At 37.4% G+C, this 22,926-nt stretch overlaps 1 protein-coding gene and 1 non-coding gene across 2 annotated transcripts in view; both read left to right on the top strand.

The window, feature by feature from the left end:
* LOC108044966 (semaphorin-1A) overlaps window positions 1-22,926 on the top strand; it is a 139,520-nt gene that overhangs the window by 28,978 nt on the left and 87,616 nt on the right. The gene's annotated exons all lie outside the window — the stretch shown is intronic.
* On the top strand, window positions 2,659-2,731 carry Trnaf-gaa. The gene has a single exon. It is a non-coding gene; the product is annotated as a tRNA-Phe (tRNA).

Raw genomic sequence — 22,926 nt, 5'->3', positions numbered from 1 at the left:
TTATATTTCAGTTAAATAAATTGTGAATTGATAATCGTCGCTGTCGTCGTTTGGCCCTGTCTATATTTAGTTTTCTGAAATATGTGCGACGCATAAATAAATTTATGATAGGGATTACAGAGGATTACGTAAGGTATAGACAAAACGATTGAAAAAGATAAACAATTTTTATAATCTAAGAACAAAATTGACTATAGTTTTTAATGAAGTTTCGAACCTGAATGAATAACAAATAAACATGTTGAACTTTCGTTTTTAGTACTTAATAGTTTTACTTATTTTTTCTTCAAATGCAATTCGATAGAATAATTTAAAAAAACGGTATATCTTTAAAGTATTAAGTTCAACATTAAAGTTAGAACCATAGATTGTATGTACAATACTTCTACAAAGTCTTTTGCATGCAAACCATTTTAAATGGCCTTCAAGATTTAAATACGTTATATGTTTGCCTCATTTAGCTAATCTAACATTTGAATTGGGCACATTTCGGCCATTTAATTTGAAATGGGAATTACAAATCACTGGGTTGTGCTTTAAACAAAAAAAAAGTAGAGAAAAACGAAGCGGAAGAGTAAATCCGAAAGGCACACCCAATCAATTATATAGACAGCAATTTTACAGCCCCCACTGGGCAATGTCGTTCCGACCTCGTCTATAACCCATACCAAGCCCAAAAATCCGCCCTATGAATTCGTGTCCAGCCTCCCAGCGCTGCACTTGGTCGTGCGAGTGTGTGTCTGTGCAATTGGAACATTTCATGGATTAAACGTTTTCTTAATTGAGTGCCTCATTTTCCGGTTAGGAAGTTTTTCATGCCGAGAAAATAAATTACACACATGAGTGCAATTTGGTAGCGGCAGTCGCTCCAGGACGCAGGATGCAGTCGCCTGAAACGGGCCTTAACGGTCTTAACCTGTCCTATCTTTTCCCGGACGGGCCTGAACTGAACAATCACCTCATAATGGCGTTAATCAAAAAGTTGCCGTGGCAATTCTGTTGATGCAGCAAGTTGCAGTCGAACGATTGAACGTTTAACGGTTTAACTTATAGATACACTAAAAAAAAAATGGTATCGTTTTTGTTTTTAAGAGACATCACATTTTATGTCCATTGATTATTAATGTTCCTAAATTTGTGCCATTCTAAACTCCAAATATCATTGAACAATTAATTATTCAAAAGCTATAGTTTTTTTTCAACCTATAGGTGAATTGAGATTGTTTTGATAAGAAATCGTTTTTCTTTCCACATGTCTTTAATAATAACTTAAATGCTAGATAAAGACATTGGCTCACAATTAGAAAATCGTACTTTAAGTCGGTTCAATTTTTATTTGTCCATTTAAAATCTATAAAGTTTTATATTTTAAAATATCAAATTCATTCAAGAAATCGGATCTTGTAAGGTTTGTTTGTATCAGTGCACGTATATGAGGGGTTCAATGGCTTGGTCTTGGTCACCAGGGAAATTAGTAATACGACAAGTGCAGCAGCATTACCACTCCTCCCCATTTTCCCCACCCATCCCCATTTCCCTCTTCTTAACCCCCTACCGCCCCATACCCCACTGCATCTGTGGACAAATGAGCTGGATGGCAGCCTCGTCGTTGTCGTCACCATTCCCCTCCACCATTTTTACACATTTTACTTATTCCCTTTGTTCTGGTTGTCCTAGCTTTTTGTCTCTATAAATTTGCCACTGATCGTCCTGGTCCTGCCATGGACATGCTCGGTCCCTTTCTGCCCGGCCATGTCCTTTTCTGGCCCGTCCTGGCACTTGGCCAGTAATTGAAATGGCGTAACGACTAAAAATTGAACCGAATCCTGCTTTCATCGCTCACAACTCTAATGAAAAAGTTAAAGAGTTTTACTTGGTATACGACACACATCTGAGGTGGTTCAAGATGTGAAAAAAGAGTGGCTGGCTCTAGAAAAGTTTGTGAAAAGTTAATATTGATAAATTGATTAAAACTTTAATAATTCTACTTTTTAGAGAAGAGCAAAAAAAAAAGAATGATGAAAAGAATGAAGAGAAAAATGGTAGTGATTGGAATAGCCAACCGGAAACTTGTTCAACTTGACACATCAACGTGGCGGAAAAAATTAAAAATTAATGGTCAAAGGAGGTTTAATAAGGGCTATTTAATAAAAAGGTGATTAATATTTGTTTCTCAAATATTTTTAAAGGAGCAATTTTAAATCATCTTATATGTAGATTCATAAAATATGTTAGTTATAACGCTGATTGTGGAAATATAAGGAATTATCTTGATTAAGCTCTCAACTTATTCTCACGCTTTATCTATGTTTATGATTTAATTAAGCTCATTCTAAACAACTTTTGCGCTCTATTGATAAGATCTCCGAGCGAAAATATACCCTAGTTGCGGTTAATCAAGTATGAAATAAAACCAATACAATCACACATAAAAGTAGCTTTGTATAAGCTTAATGGTTGCGAGCTTCCATGGATTCTTAAGATACTCTCTTTCGTGAGTCGGCTTTATTTTCTTGATTATCTTATCTGAGCGTTGAGAATGTATTTCTTCTTTCTATTATATAGCTATTATAGAGTCCATACAAAATCTTGACCTTTGTTGTTCCGTTCTCATAGGCTTGCGGCCTGTACTGAGCTTTTGCCGCTTGATTCCCAAGTGCCGAAATAGCTCAGTTGGGAGAGCGTTAGACTGAAGATCTAAAGGTCCCCGGTTCAATCCCGGGTTTCGGCAATTAGATTTTTTTTATTTTTATTTTTTAATACTTATATCAATTAAACAATTGTTTATGTATGCTTTTTAATTTGCCTATTTTTAACAGATTTTGTTGTTGCTTATCGTTATTTTATGTATTTGTGACATTTACGTTCTTAGTGTTTTGACAAATTCATAAATAATATTATTTAATAATGCACAAACTTATTCCTTAATTTATTAATTGTCTTCACCTTTTCATCGTGGAATAATCCACACGATATTTCCCCCAATGAACTTTTGACATTCTTCGACGTCTCTATCGGAGATGCATCCTTACACTGCTCTCATTACAAAATAGAGTCGTGCCGCGTCAAGCATTAAGGATGGAGGCTGATGAATTCCGACAACAATCTCGCCCACTGCGCACAAATCACAATGCAAGAGAACTTTTGACAAAACTTTTACCCCAAACAAATGCAGAAAATGTTGTGGCACTGGCAGGAGAAAAACGGGGGAGCACAGAAATCAGCATGACAATTATAATGATAATGAGGGGGTTTTTGGAGCTGGCGGGGTCCTGATGAAAATGTCATTAAATGATGGCCAGGAATGCGCCCAACTACCAACTACATTCAGGCAACTTGACAACGTCATCAGTGCCATCTTCTGTCTCTGTTTAACGCGTATCCGTCGCTTTATCCTTGTCCTCGCAGTTGGCAGCTACATTGAATGCAATTAAAAAAGTTAAACTTGGTCCCCATCTTTTGTATACGTGTATGTTTCTCTACCTTTTGCTCGCTTTGCTCTAATTAATTTAATTAACAGGAAAATGAGTTGCTCAACAGTTGGCAATACGGTAAGTGAAAGATTTTTGCATGTGTAAAAGGTGCTCAGTTGAAGTTATCCGACTGTTAAGTGTCGAATATTACAACAATCAGCGTTGGGGTTTTTACCAATTAACTTCACCCGATAGGTTAATTTCTTCCCTTTATTTATAATCAGAAAATGACCTTTTCTATGAAATTTTCAAAATGGTCTTGTATATCAATTTATATTATTCTCTAATTATTTAAACGACCTTTGTGTTTTAGTTCTACATAAAAATGTCCCTATTTTATGCCTAGCTTTTTTCATTGCTTCTTGCTTTTACGAGACCAATAAGTAATTGTATTATTACCCAGAATTTATTGTTTTTGCTGTGAAACAAAACCGTATAGACCCTAGTGATGGCCCAGATCCTAATTACCTATTTGGGTATCCACAGTTTTCCTGCAGGCACTAAAATAATAAACGCTTGCCTACAAAGCTTGCTGCTATTTTTTTGTTTTTCCTGAATGCGCCATAAAACATAAATCAGACTTTTGTCTTGGACATAAACTTTTTCAAGTTGAGGCCGCTCTGTCGCTGTTGTTGTTTATTTTTTTTGTCGTTGTTGGGGCTGTCAGCAGCAGAGTCGGAAAGTTTTTATATATATTTTATTTTAGTTTGTGGAAGAAGTAATCGTTTACCCCGCATGGGGACGCCTGTCGTCGTTTGTGTCACTCTCCTAGGTTTCCTCGCCTTTGCCGTTTTGCGTCCGGCAACGCTAATGATCTTCGCCATTGGCGCCCACGTAACAACCTCAACTTCAGCTTGAACCTGATGTCCATCCACTGCAGTACCATCCTTTTCCGTTCCTGGATTGCAAAGTGCTCACGTGACTTCCATTTGCCTGCATTCGGTCGAAAGACTTCTGATAATCAATAATAAATCGATGTATTTCTATTGGTGACTGTCATGGATGGCTGGCCTTCCTGGTTTTCAGAAAAATAATAATCTTATATGTATCTGAAAACAAATTCAAACTATTGGCCTTCTTGCTTTTCAGAAGAACAATGGTTGGATTGATTGGAATCGACTTAAAAACCAAAAAAAAGGAAGTAAAACAAGATACTGAGATCAGTTCTTATGTTTTAAGGTTGCTGAAATTAGAAAAAAACTACTTCATAAAAAGTTTTTTTTTTAAAACTCCAAAAATATCTTGAACTTTTATAAAGAATATCTATGTATTCAAATTTTCCTTTAAAAAACCATTATTTTCTTAAGAAATCTCTCCGTAATTGAAACATCTGTTTCATCTGATTTCTACTGCACATCATCCATCATTCTCAAAGACGTTATTAAACTGGGGCGGTCAACCCTTAACTGTTCTATTATAACTCATTACACGGGTCTCATACGGTTATGAAGCAATTGTGCGAACAACCCTCGTTGCGATGACGTCTTTGGGAATATTACCCATAACCACTTCCTTCTGCGCAGCGTCATCATCGGCGACAGGAGTTGACATCCCACGCAGCCTGCTGTACAATTTGTTGTCATCAGGCGGCCTACCGCTAAAGGAAAAACAGACTGGCTCCCAATTAAAGCTTATATTTTTTCAGTGTTTTTCCATATCTACCTCCTTTTCCCTGAACTAGAGTAAATCTGCTGTAGACTTTTTCTTCTGCGGCTCTGTACGTTTCCTTTTGGCGAGATTTATCGCATTTTATACATCATTGTCACACCGAGGAGTCGGCTTGAGAGATTGGGGTTGGGTCCTGTGTTTTTTTGCTCAATTTTTCTGCGGTGACAACGTGCAACCGCGTCAACGCAATTTGCCGCCATGTCGGGATCGAAGTTTAGCCCGGGAGTCAGTGAGGGAAATCTTTTCCGTGACGTCTTTCGGCCTTCATGATGAATTATTGAGACGCATGTCGTTCTGACAATCGGCAAATCAGCCAAGAATCCACCGCGTGTGTGTGCTTCCGACTCTGTATTCCGTATCTGTGTGCTGTATCTGTATCCTGTGTCTTTATCTCTGAATCTCTGGGTGTGTGTCCCTTTCCTTGACTGATGATTTGTTAAGGCAACATCCGTGGTTGGTAATATAGGTGGGGCCATGGAAAGTATCTGTCCCTCTGCGTTTCAAGTGGATTAGATTTAACGGTCATTTAAGAGTTTTGAACTAAGCCTCTTAAGTGTTTGTCAATTGAATTGCGAATGTCTCTGGGCATTTGTATGGGCATTAGTGTGCTTATGCATTTTTCTTTGTCATTACACTAATTTGTGGGATTACTTCCTGGACAGGACTTATTGAGTGTAAAGTCATTTCATTTTATTCAAACCCGGAAAAGGCCAAGTAAATACAAATAATCTCTCTAAAATCTCAGCAGCCGATGATAAATGTCTAGAGATTTGTATAGATTCCGAAAAGTAAAGAAATTGAAAGTTGTTTGCATAAGTAAAGTTGGCTTATAAAGGTTTGTTTAAAAAAATAAATTAACATATATCAATAGGGCTTTCTCTTGTAGATATACAAATGTTTAAACAAAGCAATTTTAAGCCTGATAAAATTTGTAACTCAAATAATTCACCAGTTTCTTTATATTCGTCATTGCTCAATAAAAACGTTGTATTTGTGTCCTTCAATAACATTTATTTGCAGTCCACTTAAATTTATAGCTCAATTTAAGCGAGGTAAAATCGCAGAATAAAAGCTGCAATTATATGAAGCGCCAAAGAGTTTGCTTTTTCATAGTTTACAGCTCGTTAGCTCTTTATAGTTGGCTGATTCTTGCCATATATATTTTATAGACGGACAGCGAGGCAGAAACTGCTGACAGCTTTTCACTTTTCACCGCGGTCAAGGCTGTCGTTTCTGCTGCTTGAGCTGTCATCATTTGCAGCGGATCCTTTGTGGTCCACCTCCGATTCTTCTGGTTTTCTGGTCTGGAGCCATGGCATCTGCAATGAATGTTCCTCCGTTCCTTGCAGTTAGCGTAATGTCATTCGGCCACTTTGAAGTTCAAGTTGGCTACCACTGCACTGTGGGCCAGCTCTATTGCTTTCTGCTAAAATTCTACAATTCGGCATTACTAAAGGATATTATTTTTTAAGCATTAGCATTACTTTAGCCAAAAATGTGGAAAATAATATCCAAAACATTGGGGTCAAAACTTTAAAATGCATTGAAATATATATATTTTATATATATTTTGTTTATTTTTTTAGACCAAACCATTTCCTTGTTGGCCCATATTTCACGCTTGATTTTTTGTCTGTGTTTGTTTAAGCTGAACAAGGCACGAGTCAGTGCTTGACTTATATTGTAATACCTCTTAATTGAAATAAATAATGTTTTCCGAGCTAGGATGAAAACTCATTTTATTGGGACTTATCTGATTAAATATATTACAAATTTAAACCTCTAGAGATTTTTATTGGCGGTTGTCTGATCTGCTTTAAAATTGTTCATTGAAAATTAATTTCTTGAGATTTAGAAAAGATTTTTTTCGAGTTTCACGATTTTTAAAGTGGTTTTCAAAAAATTATAAAAATGTGTACATCTTATTTAAAGGGCAAAACTTCTTTTATTTTTTTTAAGGGTTTCTACATGTAATGACTTTTTGGGGTCTCATAATTTGTAGGGTATCTAAGAGCTTACTACTGTATTCCACACTAACACTTTTGGCTGTGCCTTGCTTATGTCTCTCTTCGGCTGTCGCTCTGTGTTTCTGCAGCTTATGGTGCGGTAGGCTGGAAAAAACATTTTAGAATTTTTAATGTGCCGCCTTCTGCCTTTTATGGCAACACACACAATCGACGGCGGGAGCGGAAGTGGGAGCAGCTGCCAACTGCCCGACCGCAGTACCGAAAGATGTGAACGTGAACCTGGCAGCCTGCTCGGAACGCACTCCAAAATATATATTTTGCCAGTGCCTATGCCCCGGCTCTGTTAACATGCACATGACATTTGTCTTTAGACGTTAATCTCATTAAATAAGCAATGTGCCGCAGACCAGGCGCCCTCTCACAATTACACCAGCCTCTTCCAGCTTCCCACTTCTGCCTCACCACTCCACATGTGCATTGTGAATTGTGAGCTTTTTCGGATGGACAGTGTCTCAAAAGTATAGGGAAGGATTATTTTAATGCTGAAGAATATTAAAAAAGGGAATTATTAATGCGACTATATTTTAGTAGACGGGTAAAAAGTAAAAACAAATAAAATGTATTTCTTAGTACAAAGTATTTTAAGATTTGAAGACATTGCTTTTAAATTCAAAACGCATCTTTCACCACATTGCTCACATTTAAGTTACTCTCTTTCCTTAGAAATATTTATCCGATAGATAATATAAATTTTTTTTATCCGATTTTTGAAAAAAAAAGACTTGTATCTATTTATTGCAAACTTCGTAAACTTTCAACCACTGTGCCGTGTGATTTGTAAGCTTGGCTATTTGGGCCCCTTTGTCCGTCCGTCTGACAGTTCGGCTTGGACCGCTTTTAATGCAAATGCAGGGGCAAATGGGCATTAAGACCGGCACAAACCGAAGCTGGCCGCAGAGTAAGCTGCAGGATGGGAGGCGGACTGCCAGTGGGCGGAGTTGGATGCCGTAGATACTCTGCATACTATGAGATACAATGTGCATCTTTTATGAGTTGGCAACGACACTGCACCAACTGTGTGTTCATGGGCCTGGAGTTTAGAATTCGGAGTTTGGAGTTTGCATTAGGCTCGCTTTGTGTCTGGGCAAATGTTTCGCCATCGATTAGTTGGCTGCCGAATTGCCAAAAGCCGCATATTGCCAGAGAATCGAGAGCCGGACGAATTCGGAGGTAAGAGCTTAGAACGGCAGATCCTATTCTGAAATCTTTTTGGGGGCTCACATTTGCATTTTGTGGGCTGTGGGCGGTGGGTTTTCGGTTGTGGAAGGGTAATTGGTAATTCTATAAAGGCGCAGTTTAATTGATGAATTACCGTTGCACTCCGAAATCCCTCAAACCCAAAGGCCCGAATGCATCACTGCGATATACCCATTGTATGTGGTGTGAGTCCGTATGATATATATATGGGTCTTTTGTGGTCTGGTCTGGTAGCACATTTCATGTGTGTCCACAAAAGATAATTCGCACAGCTGACGAGGCACTCAGGCGTGTGTGCATCTGAATCATCACATTACCATTTTAGGTTTTTCGTGTGTACCGGCAAATAATTGTGCAGATTAATCTAACGAACGTAGTGAAATTCTGAGAGCAAATACATCCTTAAAAGTCCAGGGGGAAATCTCGTTACTTGGATTACATTTATAATTATAATTATATCTAAATAAAATTATTTATGGGACAAGAGATGTTCTTGTCTTTGAATTTTACTGTTGATAATTAGGAATACAACTGAAATTTGCACAGTTGTTTTATAGAAGAAATATAATAATTAAATTGTATAAAGTAAATGCTTGACGTTCGGGGAAACTCATTTCCATATTTCATTATCATATATTCTAAATGAAATAAGACTTACTATTCAATTTTTTTCAAGCTTAAGCTTCTTTAGTTGACCTTAATTAGTATAAAAGACCAAACTTAGAAATTGTGGACTTCGGATTCGGATTCAGTGAGTCCAGTTTTGCAATTTGAAAGTTTAATAATTCCAACTTGAATCTGTCGAGTGCAAAATCTTTATTCTGGATTAGATGTGGAGAGGAGCTTGAGGTTGATGGGGTCACTTGAAGCTGCTAACGGATGCGCAACTAAATCGTCCATGTCATCACACACAGATACTCACGCACACACTCGCCTGGGAAAAGTTTCCCCTGACCTCTGCAAATCCAACTCAGACACCCACCATTTCCCTGCGTCCTTCGCCCCCTGCACTCTCATTCGCATTCCCATTGCATTTTGCTATCCGTCTACACTGTTGACTTATTTGCTTTGAGATAAACGCCAAGTTGATTTATACAACCCACCGACAATTCATTCAGCCATTTGCACCACTCACCCGCCCAGTCACTCATTCACTCATTCATTCATTCATTCGCTCATGCAGACATGCAGTCAGGCGTACGAAATTCTTGTTTGTTTGTTTCTTTATTCATTGAGCAAGCAGCCGACTTCCTTGCCAGGCAGCTTGGACACAGGCTAACCGAACTAGCAAACTAGCAAACAATGGGTGACGGGTTGGACAGCCCGGGATCGGGGGTCGGAAGGCTTCAGGATCTGCAATGGAACTACGTGGCCACTTGCCCACGTCACTCGACAATCAATCCCAATCGAGGCGGCGTCGGAAATTATTTTCACTCGCATTTGCATTTCAATATTCACCGATTCGAGCTAGAAGCCTGGAACACTCTTGTCTTACTACACAGTAACAAAAAAATCTACGAAAATCAATATTTTTACTTTATCTTGCTTTCAATCAAAAAAGCAGCCTATTAATTAAATTTACCAATTGATTAAATTTGATTATTGAAAAATATGAACTAATAGAATATAGAAGGAATTGATTTACTGGCTTGACCTTTGTTGAGTTCGTTGGAGGTTTCTTTCTTTTTGGCTTTGATAAGACTAATAAAAAATGCGCAGCTGTTTTATGGACTCGTTATTTTTGTGACAAAGGTTAAAGTTCAAAGGGTCGACGTTGGTTTTGATTGATTATTGTTATTAATGGTTCGCTAATCATGTAAAGGGCACTTCAGGGTTGATGAACGAGTATGTAAGTATAGATAAATAAATGGGAAGAGTAAATTTACATTAGGAAATTTTGCCTGCTTATTTTTTTAAAGACACAATAACCATTTCAAGGAATTTCCTCTAAAAAGTATACACATTAAAGAAATAAATGATACCGAAATTTGTATGTGGGCATATAAAACTAGTCCAGAAATGTTTTTTTTTTCAAAAAACTTTAAATTAATTTATTTTCTATATTTAAGATTTATTATACAATAGTATAATACGTTTTAAACAATTACATAAGCAATCTGCTTAGTTTTCTGGATCCCTTGTCTCACACTCAACCATTTTTGTACAGAGTTACTACCATATAGAGTGTTACTACCATATAGAGAGTTACTACCCTCCTAAAAACACGCTTTTGGGCTTGTATATTTAGGCCTTTATGTGATGGCGGCTGAATAATGGCGGCTTGTATGCTTAGCGGCAATTAATCAGCGGAACTGTCCGCACCCAAACATGCGTGAATACCCACCGCCCACCACAAACACCCATGCCAGAAAGAGATAGATGATAATGACACAGAGATAGAGAGAGAGATGGATGTAGAGAGGGGAAGTGAAACGAGCGACCCTAAAAATGTTTTGCTGTAATTAACTTAGATAAACAAAGACGCCGAAGGGACATTTGGACCGAGAGCTGCCTGCAAGTGCGAATATGTCCTTCAAGGACCACCCCCGCAAAATGAAAGAGAAGGGCGATGAGAAAGAGACGGCAGGAGAAGTTCAAGAAGCAGAGTGTTATGGCCTAGAAGTCGACAGACTTCCGTTCTTGTCTATATATTCGCCAGAATTCTTGGCAGACGCCGTTGAGAAAAATGATTGCTCAAATAAATCATAATTAGCCATGTAAACATTTAGCAGATGTATATATGTATGTACGTGTTTGTGTGCAAGACAAAGCGAAATCATAAATCGTGCATTGAGTCCAGTCCCTGAATACAAAAAATTCGCTTCTACACTTTCTACAATTGCCTGACAGCGGCAGCCACTAAACTTATACAAATTTATTGCCACGAAAAATTAGTACGAAAATCTGCATTTGAATTGTGTCCGATAAATCACACGATAATCATATCATTAACATAAATCTGTACCAGGTTTTCTGATGTATTTGACGTGAAATCTATTTGGAGTACCAAAATATTTGAACAAGTATTAAATTTGTATAATATTTGAACTTGAATTAAACATCATAGATTAAATAGGGTATTTATAGTTTACAAGAGTTAATAGTTATTACCGGCTAAAATGTTGAAACCATTAATATAAGCTTAGGAATTTAATATTGGCTTAAATTATTAGGATATTAGATTAGATTATTATTATTTATTCTCCTTCCTTGCTGTTACAAATCGATTTCAATTAAGAAATTACTGAAATATCATATTCTTACCTGTTATTATTGTCTACTCAAATCGATATATGTACTTGCTTAGTCATGATACTCACACCAAATGCCTACTTTGTTGTTGGCCATTGGGTCATCTGGTCATCATCTAGAGTTTATCGCCCCGCACATTGACCGCTCGTAAATTTCATAGAATTAATTACTGCATCTGTTGGCTGTTGTGGCTGGCATTGTTCTTATTATTATTATTGCTATTATTGTTTAACTGTTGTCGGCGTTGGCATGTGTTTGGGTGTTCTGTTGTTCTTTTAATTTCTGCCCTGGCTTAATGATGCATAAATTACTGGAGCGTGGGCGTGTCCTATTCGAAGGGTCGAGGTCACAATTGTTCATCTGGCATGTCATGCCCGCTCTGCGGTTCATTGACTGACGTGACCGTGTCTGCTCAGTGTTAACAATTGATTTCTTACCTCTTTACCGAACTCGTTGAGAAAAGAGCAACGTGTGTATACCCGTAATTACTGCTGACATCTGCGAGTACCTGACCTGTCTGGGCCCTGGTAAATGATTCAGTTTACGAGTTCCTTGGGCGTCTTTAATTGGATGCGTGTGAGTGGGAGATCTTTTTAATTGTTCTGGGACCGGGATTGATTTAAAAGGTTCTTTCCTAATGAAGGGCTTCTTTGGGTCTTGAAATCGATAGTCATCTTGAATTGGACTTAAAAGGGTTTTAGGAAAGAATAACAAATAATCTCTTTAACACATGTTCTGTGGACTTAACAGGCTATAAATTGTTTATCTTTTCAGACATTTCTTAGTTAGTGAATTTAAATTATTCTTCCAAAATTTTCAAACACGATTTATAATTTTTCTAACAAAATGCATTCTTCTTTTTCGTTTCAGGTATGTGAACAAAACAAAGCTGTCTAGAAATGTTAAAAGGTAGTAGGTATTTAAGCTCTTTTACAATGTACGTGTACAACGGACTTTCGTAGATTTTCGTGTGTGAAATTGTATGAAAGGTTTTTCCATGACCCTTTCATTTGGAGTTCTGGTACACCTCTCGACTTTTGCACTGCGTTTTATTTCCACACAGCTTAGAAAATTAAAGTTTGGTGGGATTTTTGATGGCAGCTTGAAAGCTTAACCTAGCCACACCCTCTGCTATGTATTTTCGCCTCTTTTTTTTGTAAAGTGTCTGAATGTTGTCGCCATTTGAGTTGAATGCAGCAACAAGAATGGGAACAACCACGCTGCGTAATAGAGTCGGTTAGTGGCCCCCACCCAGGAATACCTACATATATATATATATGTACATATATATCGAAGGACAGTTGGGGGACGGATTTCCCCTCCAAATTGGCTCGGGCTGAGTGGGTTGAATTAAGTCTTTTCAGGGAGTAGTCAGCATACAACAATGGAATGTCGTGCTATCTCCCCGCTGCACAATGTTAGAGTTGCACTTAACTTCAGACACAGGAAAGCCGAGCTGCACAATAAGCACAAGGACAACTGGAGAAAAGCTAAGCAGGATGCTGAATGGTCACCCTCTGCACTCCATTCGCTTGTTTTTTGTTTGGGAGTGCTGACAAAAACAAAAGTCACATGAAAGTAGCATGAAATAGCTTCAGTTTTGCCATTGCTGCCGGCAAAGTCAAGTGCCAGGCGATTTTTCTTACACAATAATACACTTTTCCCATTTCGCTGACGGGGCTCCACTTTAATATCCTCTAGCTAAGTGTTCAGAAGGTATGATAATTGTTTGTCGAGTGCAACGGAATTGGAGGTGTTTTATAAATGCCAACAAGGCCTTGTTTGGTGGCAGTCCTAGAATATTGTATTCAAATAAAATTTTGTATTAATACGTTGCCAAGCAACCATATTTTAATAGTGTTAATATAAGTTATCCGAAAGTTGAATGATTTTTATAAAAGTTGCTTTTACTGTTGTAGGAAAAATACTATTTTCGGCTTATCACTTTAATCCTTAAAATTAGAGAACATATTATTGGTGTAAATATGTACTCTATATCAAATTCAATGCTTCTCTAGCTTTCTTAAGTTGTAGGGTATCAAAAAGTCGTAATCTGAGTACCCACGAACTTTCTTAGTATTTCTTACCATTTCATTTCATCTGCGACTCTACTCAGCTGAGACATTTCTTGCACATGCATGGTGTGACGTCACTTAGCTCAGACAACTGTGATAATGATAAAATTAGATTATGGATGCTTTTCATTTTTCACACCCAACTCGCAGCAGCTCTCCCCATATTTTCAGATGGACGAAGAAGAAGAGCCTGGGGTGTGGCGTCCCGGGTTTTCAATTTATGGCTGCCTCCCATGTGGGAATTCCATGCGGGTGTTGTGCTGGAAAATAATTACCATCAAAGTTTTATATTACACATATTTATTACGAGCAGAATAGAGGAGTTTGAAAAGGCAATTGGAGGTTGAGTGGAAGCATATCTTACGGATACAGACAGTCAAGTGGAATGAAGCAAAAAGTTCAAGTGAAATTGACAGTTTGCTTAAGCGCATTTGTTAGCAGCAACTGGCGATGACTTTTGTACGAAAGATACGGATAAAAATGTATCTCTATCTGTTTGCCATTCGAATGCAACAGTTGCAGTTCAACACACATGTGACGATTATAAAAGAAGTCTCCTCTTTTCGCCGCCCCTTCAGTTGCACTGAACCAACTCAAATCGACCAGAAGAACAAAATTATTTCTATATTTGTCTTTGCTCGTTTGTCTGTGCAGAATTCGACACAGTTTCGTTAAGTAATTGAATTCAATTGTATCCTCAGTAACCATCATCGACTTCTGATCAAGTTTAAATGAAAAGCCAAATGTCTATTGAACTCTCTTACACAGCAAATTGGTTACTGTTTTGGGTTAGATTTCAGCTGTTGCTAAATTGAAACCGAAATGGATATCCCAAAGAAAAATGAAATAAATTGAAAAATAAAGAAATTAGAAAGACAGCTTGTTTTATAAATTTGTATGAAGATAAGTTACACAGAAGGTACTATATAAAATTAATAGGAGGCAAAATATAAATATAAATGTATTCCTTTGACAGAAAATACTGCCGGTTAAATTGAGTCGTTAGAATTGGAATAATAATAATCATTAAGAAACATAAGATAGTTTATTGATATTTTTTCTTAATTTATTCAAGAAACATTCAATTGCCAAATACAACGCCACTTTAGTGTTTGTAACTTATGGTCGTTACCGTTAGAAAAAATCGGGAAATGCAATATTAATTTGTTGAATTGTAATCCCTTGGTAAATTGCATTTAACAGCGGTTTTGATAATAAATAATCCATTTAATTCATATCAATATACTTATTGCTCTTAATCGCAGTTTTATGCATATACATTTTGGCTGTCAAAGTAATTATTTCCATAACGTTTGACCTGCCATTTATTATAAACAGTTTAACTGAAGAGATTCGTTTAAATTTCAAATTATTTCAATCAGGGTCCACAACACTTCTCCTCCACTGCCCGCAAGCACTGCCAACAAAATGTTTTTCCACAACAATTATTTTCCCATTATGGTGATTTCACCTCCTGACCAACGCTCGAAAAATTAACGTGAAAACAAAGACCAAAAAATTAAACATGCCAAACCATCAAATTAGTGTTAGCCGCAACGGATTTTCAAAACTATTCAAACACTGTCCGACCTTCCGCCCCTCAAATAAAAAAAAAAGAAGGCGAAAATGGGAAAACCCCGAAAAACGAGAACAGGCCATGGCCATAGAAAAGACTAATTACACTCCACTAAAAACTCTAACGACTAGCGCCGGCAATCTTGACGAGGGTACGAGAGGGCCTGGGGATTTTGGATTTGGGATTTGGAAATGGGAGGTGGCCCAGCAACCGCATTGCTATAAAAGGAGAAATATTTGAGTGTAAACACAACTTGCATCCAGTGTGCAAAGTGTTTTCAGGGGCGTTGCATGCCACACACGCACGCAACAGCCGCATCCCCGAGATACATTCGTATCTTTTGAGCTCTCGCCTAAATGGGGGACCAAACCCAAACCCAAACCAGACCAAATGTAAATGTCTGTCTGGTGGATTTGGCGATGGTTTGGGGCGCTGGCTGCAGATGCATTCGACGTGAACGTGTCGAAAGTAAGCTGCAGTTGCGAGTGACAAAATCGCGCCTCGCTACGTGATCCAGCTTGGCTATATCCACCCCCTACTCCTTGCGCCGGTAATATATATACATATGTATGGTCGGGACTGACAGGGAAAACTATTTGTCCCGGCATTCCTTCGGCGACAGGATTAAGTTCTCCCTAACTCACTCGCCTCCATTGTCCCGGCTTTTGTTGCAGATTTTCCTCAGCAGGAGTGGAGAAAAGCAAGCAGTAAAAGTGTCAAATGGGGGAGAGACTCACTGCACCTGATTTCGGGAATCTATATACATAAAGTAGCTCTGCAATTTTTGTGCATTTTTCTTACATTTTTGTTTGACGCCAGCCAAGCGCCCAATTAGTAAGACATGGGAAACACAATATACATACATTACTTCTATGCAATTATTTCTGGCAGAAAATCTATGCAAACGCTATATGAAAGATTTAAAATTGTAAGGCTGTGACAATGAAATAAAGAATTTAAAAAGTATTATGGACAAATGAGCAATTCTTTTCCGTAAAGTCTTATTGCGCTCCTGTTGCCTTTGCAATGCAAATTCTTAAATAGCACATAAAATCTAAAAATACTCAATTAAAGATCAACCTTATTTATAAAAATACCTGCGTCTAAACATTCAGAAATGTACAGATAACTAAATTGTACACCATTTTTTCGATTAATGATAAAATTGCAATTGAGTTTTTCAAAAAGAAAATATTATTTCTAATCACAAAGGCGTTCTTTGGAATTGACCACATCAAAAGCATTTAAGAACTACATTAAAAAAAAAACGAATGCTTACATAAATAAATAAAACAGTCTTGAACAATAGTAAAGTCTTTAACTTGTGCTTTGAAAATTGTAGCAATCAAAGAAAATGAGAAGTGGTTAACTTGTGCAAGACAAATAAATGGAAAATAGAAACAACAAAAGGACAAAACTAGAGTGTGACGTCCCGATATGTAGAACACGCCTTAACAGTGCCACGCCCACTGTCCTCGGGGCAAGCTGGATGGAAAGGAACTAAAGTAAAAGAAATAGAAACATGTGTCTACGTTCGCAGCGCCGCCAAAAGGAAACTTCACACAAGTGAGGCAAGCCAGCATGCATTAAAAATCCACGCTTCCGGCAGGAGTTTACCCCCAAAAGGCAACGAACGCCCATCCCCCCACCTCGATAAAAAACTCCCCCTATGCAGGGTTTCAATAAAAAGATACACAAGCACACATAAATAAGGGAAGAGCAAAATCTAGGGAATGGCAAATGCATTTGGAGTGTTTGCGGCAAATGCCAAATTGAAATACATATTACTTAGCAACAAAAAGAAAGCATGAATGCTGTATAAAAGGGTTCGACTACAAGCTACTTCGTATTTAATTAATAGCTGTTTTAATTATTTCCTGTCTAAATATTTTCTGAAATCAAATATTTTATACATACACTTTATACATTTTCAATCAAGATTAAAACTGAAAACTGTAAAAATATATTAAATATTATAATAAATATTATAATAGATAACGATATGGTTTTCAAATATACCATTTCACGGAAATGTTTGAACAAAATTTTAATCAATGGAGATTTTGGTGGATAAATTGTGCCCAAACCATACAAATATTTATCTTTTATATTATTCTTTATGTCTTCAACAAGTGCAAAATCTGTACGGATATGCCCAATAAATTTGAAATTAAGAGGTGCACAAACAAAAAGGGAAGTAAGTTTTATTTTGTTTTGCTGAGTTGCATTTTTGTTTAGCCAGAGGATGGAGCGCGCTGGAATATGTATATATCATGACCGATTTAGTAAAGGGATGTTGTCTCTTTTTCGGATTTTTTGTTTAAAAATTTAATATCGCTGCAGGCCATTTTTCATGTTCGGTTGGGTGTGACAGCCGAGCCTGAGGGGCTTTCAGAGATGTTTTGTAATCCGCTTTTACAATAATGAAAGAACAAATTGAAAAAAACTAATTTTAAAACCTGTGCATTGCCGAAATTCCACAACATTTATTTGATGCAAATCTATCCATCCGAACTATGCATGAATGGATGGATGATTTGGCTTTCTCTAAAGCGTAGCTTTTATTATTTCTACTTGCAAACTTTTAAAGCCGGACAAACTTTTCACTCCGGCTCGCCCAATGCTTGATCCCTTTGGTGTGCTGTACAGTAAGTATGCCTGGAACAATAAATCTTGTGCAGCGAATCAATAAAACTTGCTAATTTTCCGCTCCAATTAGCTGAGTATATACTCTCCCAACAAATCTCGGCAAATGGCGAGGGATAAAAGAAATAAGTTTGCACAATGGCGAAACAACTTCCAGAAGAGCAGAAAATAGGAAAACTGGAAATAGAGATTTTCGTGCTTTGTTGTGTACTTTTTTTTTTGGGAGACTTGAGTGGAATTTTTTATTCTATAGAGAAAATAAACATTTCTTGTTCAATGGGCATATTAAAGTTTATGTATACATTTATCCTTGTGAGTGCAAATTACAAATTCACCTTACTATTAAACATTTGAATGCAAACATTAAATAAATGCATACACAACAGCAATTTGATAATTTGCATTATAATAAAGCAAATTTTAACTATGTGGCTGATGAAAATAGAGAAAAATGGTTGTTCAGCTAATACAAATAATCTCTAAAATGGTTATTTATGAATTCAATTAGTAGCAAGGAAATTAATAAAATGAGGTATTTAGCGAAATTGTATTTATTATATTGATTTTTTGTGGCACAACATTTTCATTTACCAAATCAAATGAAAATACCAAGTAAGCATTTGTGCAATTTATGGGAATATATGGCAATCTCAGCAACTCGAACTCCTTTACCAACAGGAACTTATAAACCAGATTGCAAATTTAATTTAAAGATCAATCGGAATTCTGTTGAACAAGTAGAACAATATTTATCCAAGCAGATATCACTTGTGTGTTGCAGCATTGCAACCATTTGGTGGCACACAACCACAGCAATGGCAGCAACTTTATGGCTGATTTGTAGCATGCAGCAAGCAATAATTCAATGTTCTATGGAGGGAAAGGGGTCGTTGGGCAGGGGAAAATGCCACGATGGCGGGAAGGAGACAAAAGCCTTCATTGCTGGGATATCCCAACACCTTCGACAATGTCGCTGTCAATGGGCGGTCTGGGTTTGGGGGGCGGGGCAGGCGCCGGCTGCTTGCAACTGCAATCTGTCTGGCCTCCCAATCTGCCCCTGCCGCCAGTCTGCCTGTTAGCCTGCCCCTCATCCTTTTACCACCCGGCTTTCTATAAGGATACAGCATATGGGGATTCTCGGCATGAGGAGTCGCTCCTTTTTGAGTGCAACAGCAACAGCAACATCAACAGCAACAGCAACGGCAATCGGTTGCACCTTTGAAGCGTGTCTGTGTTGCACCACCAACAGCGTCAACAAAAACAAATTTGCATAGTCAGCTGCAATTCAATTAGAGATGGGGAATGAATAAAATGTTTGAGCGATATACTATATTTGTCAAACTTATTAGTCCGGGATTAACTCAATATTATCATTGCACTATGTTAAGGATACGACCCGTTTCGAAATTGCATTAGTTATATTTTAAATCAACAAACTAGGGTCCCATTTTAGGAAATACAGAACATTTTAATATATATTAAACCTAAGGGACTTTACAAACAACACTAAAAATCATTAAACGACTGTGATTTAGTTTTTAAGATATAAGCAGGAAATGATTACTTTAGTTCGTTAATGTTTCGAGTATTTAAGAAATGTTTTTAAGAGAGTTTTGGAATAATATATAGATATATATCGGTCTAAGGTCGAAGTTAACCCATCTCTAATCTACGATTCCATCCCAAAAACGCTGCGCGATACAAATGAATATGCATTGCTTTTTCTATATTTGTAAGCAGATGATCTGCCCACCCTGAATGCTTTTCTGTTGCATTTTGGTGTTTATTTTTTTTTCCTTTACGCTTGGCAACATTGCAATTTGTTCTGGATCCCGCTCCCTGATTCTTTCAACCATCCCTTGTGGCACTCCCTTTTCGTTTTGACTGTGAAAAGTTCCTTCAACTTCACCTTGTGTTGCATTTGCGTTTTGTCATTGCCATTATAATTGATAGCAATATAATTTTGTACTGTCGCAGTCGCACTCTCCATTGCTGTCTCTGTATCCTTCCTGGATTTTATGTAAATTTTTCGTGCAAATTGCTTTTAATGCATTTTGAATGCAATTTGTGTTTTGTATGCTGGAAGTGGAGTGGCGCACACAAAAACTCGTAATTGAAACTGAAAGATTTTAATTTAATTTGAGTTTCTGTTTCTCTTATCGCAGCCTGACTCTGTTATTGTGTTTGCTTTTCAAGGGGAGGGTTCCGTATTCCGTATACTGTATACCATATATTGTATTCCAGTATTCCGAGTTCCGAATTCCCAGCTCCCAGTTCCGAGTTCTGTGTATTTTTAGCTCTGTTTGCCAGCATCATCATCCAGAAACCCATGCGGGACGTTACTTCCTTCTGCCTGTCTGCATTTGGCTGGCTGCCTGCCTGCATTTGGCTGGAGCATTCACATTCATTGAATTGATTTAGATAAAATCACCGTGTGCCTGTGTCGTTTGTATATATTTTTGTTGATTGCGTAACGCCCTGGCGAATGCAACTTCATTATGCTGCCCCAAAATGCGGCACCGATTGGCGGCATTTGAATGGTGTGCCTGCCGGCTCATCATAGATACATTGAGGTGTTTTGCGGCACCCCACCTTCTCCTCCTCCCCAAAGATTTGAGGTTGACATCAAACGAGCATGTAAGTGTGGGCCGGGGATCGAGATTTATGAGATGCACTCCATGAGGCATATAAATCTCAATCTGGCACTGCAAATTGGGCGGTCTGGGGGCCTCGAAGGGCGTGCGATAAGACTTTAATGAGATTTGGGGGCTTCATTGACTCGTTCATCGTGTGATTAGAATTTATTGTTAATTTAGAAATAAATACATTTAATATTTCCAGTCATAAAAACTACAATTAAATCAAGGAGATTTTATAAACTAAGGTTATATTAAATTTGCAGATACCAATAAAGGTTTTTTGTTTTTGTTTAAAAGGCCATGGCACGTAAATAATGAAATATTTTTTATCCGCATTAACTTCTAAGTGACTTTATTAAGTAAATAATCCTCTGACCGTTGTTAATAACATGAGAGTTGAAACTTGTCCCTCCAGCAGAATACTAAACAATCAAATTATATTCCCCCTTATACATCTTTAGGTAAACGAGATTTCCATGAAAATCCTTGGAGAAATGGTGTTAATGAAATTAATTCCAAGTTTATAGAGTTCATTTTTGAGCTGACTTACCTAACAGGAATTACTTTAATTTTTTTTGGGAAATCAAAAACTTTTACTAGCCCATTGAGTGCCTTTTTGTTGAATCTCAGTGAGAAAGCCACTTTGAAAGGCTACTAGCTTTTGCTATGACCACACACAGAAGGGGATTTCATTTAGCCATAAACGTAATTTTTAATCCCACCCTGTGAAACCCACATAAGTGGGATATTGGAAGTTGGGGGCGACCTTTTATAACCTTCAAATGAACAGGCAGTTTTAGGGCCATATTCCTCAGCCAAATAACAATTTAATTATGAACACACTCGGGCTCTACCTCCGACTACTTCTTTTCTCCCCCTCCGAGTTCAAGGACAAATCATAGCCATAAAGCTTGTGTGTCCAGGAGCGACTGAGCCTTTTGCCTGTGGGATAAGCTAAGAGCTCATTAATGTCACATTCATGGCAACTCCGGGAAGGGCATAAAATGAGCAAAATTTCTATCAGAGTCTCCCCCGAACTGGGACCAAACTCCATTTAAATTGAGTGCACACAACAAATTGTCGGGTGTGTGTATGTATATTAGCCAGTTTGCGGGCCTGTAGGGCAATTAACGTGGGACCCCACACCGCAAATGCTCCAGTAAAATAATCAAAATTAGCCAAAAAGCAGCCATCGTTTTGGGTCTTTTAAGCTGCAATTTGTGTTCAAGGATATCTTTTTTATTCGGCTATTTATATATTAAACGATTAGTTTTATATAATTGAGAGGTCAATTAATTTTGATATTATCAAAATCAGCTAAATGGCTCAGGATTAATAAAATTAAACCTTAATATACCTATTGTTAGATCAGTAAGCTTAATGAGTGTTTATAGAAGCCTTGACTTTTGACTTTTGCCTATTTTCTACGGGTTCGATTTTAAAAGCAAAGATAAGAAAAGACAGCTTTTCGAATACAAGAGTTGGTATTTTTCAATATTTTCGTTTTTCTGCCTTAATCAAATGTTATTTAACTATAATTTTTTTCTAAAAATGTTTTTCGAATTAAATTAAGAATGGAAGAAAATATAAATTATTTACAATGTTTTCAAAAGTCTCAATAAAGGCAAAATTATTAATTAAGCACTGTAAATGATTAATCGAATTCATAGCTTTACATATGAATATGGAAATTATTCTTTTCTTTGAGTGTACATTCGTTTTGTATGCAGGTATATAAAAAAGTGCACAAAATAGATGCCAGATTTCTTGTTTAGAGCTTTGAGCTGCCTTTCAAGTCTGGTCATTCTGGTCTCTGTATTCCTGTGGATGAATTTATGTTTACCCGTCGCTCTAATTAAATTTAATATGCATATTGCCAAGGCATTTGAAGTGGCCAGACACGGTCTGAGTTCAAAGAGAAGGATGGGGCTGGATTCAGAAGAAAGGGGAAAGGGGGACGCATAGCTTGCGGTCGGCCTGCCTGTATATGGGTAATAAATTTGATTAGTAGGATTTACGGACCGGGCCAACGTTCAAATGTTTCTTGGTGCAGTAAATTTTATGCTAAACAGCAGTGGAAAAAGGTTGGAAAAAGCGGGTTGGCCAAAAGGAGGGTTGCGTTTGTGGTTTTCCGAAGTTTACTTTGCTCTTGTTTGTTCTGCCTTGCTTTTCTTTTGTCGTTTTTAGTGTTTTGTCTTTAACGTTAAACGAGTTGTTACAATAAAATGTTTATAGCATACTCTGGGGAGCAGCCTTCCCATATACTTCACGTTTTGATGAGAGCCAGACAAAAAGGAGTCCAACGTACACAAGAGATAAAAACATTTCGATCCATATGCAAAAATAAAAAATTTCCTCTTAGTTGTTCAAAGG

This window comes from Drosophila rhopaloa, unplaced genomic scaffold (genome assembly GCF_018152115.1).
Source record: "Drosophila rhopaloa isolate 14029-0021.01 unplaced genomic scaffold, ASM1815211v1 contig_2, whole genome shotgun sequence".
Taxonomy (NCBI): Eukaryota; Metazoa; Arthropoda; class Insecta; order Diptera; family Drosophilidae; genus Drosophila; species Drosophila rhopaloa.
The sequence above is the reverse complement of the archived record's forward strand: the minus strand, read 5'-3'. Positions and strand labels throughout refer to the sequence as shown.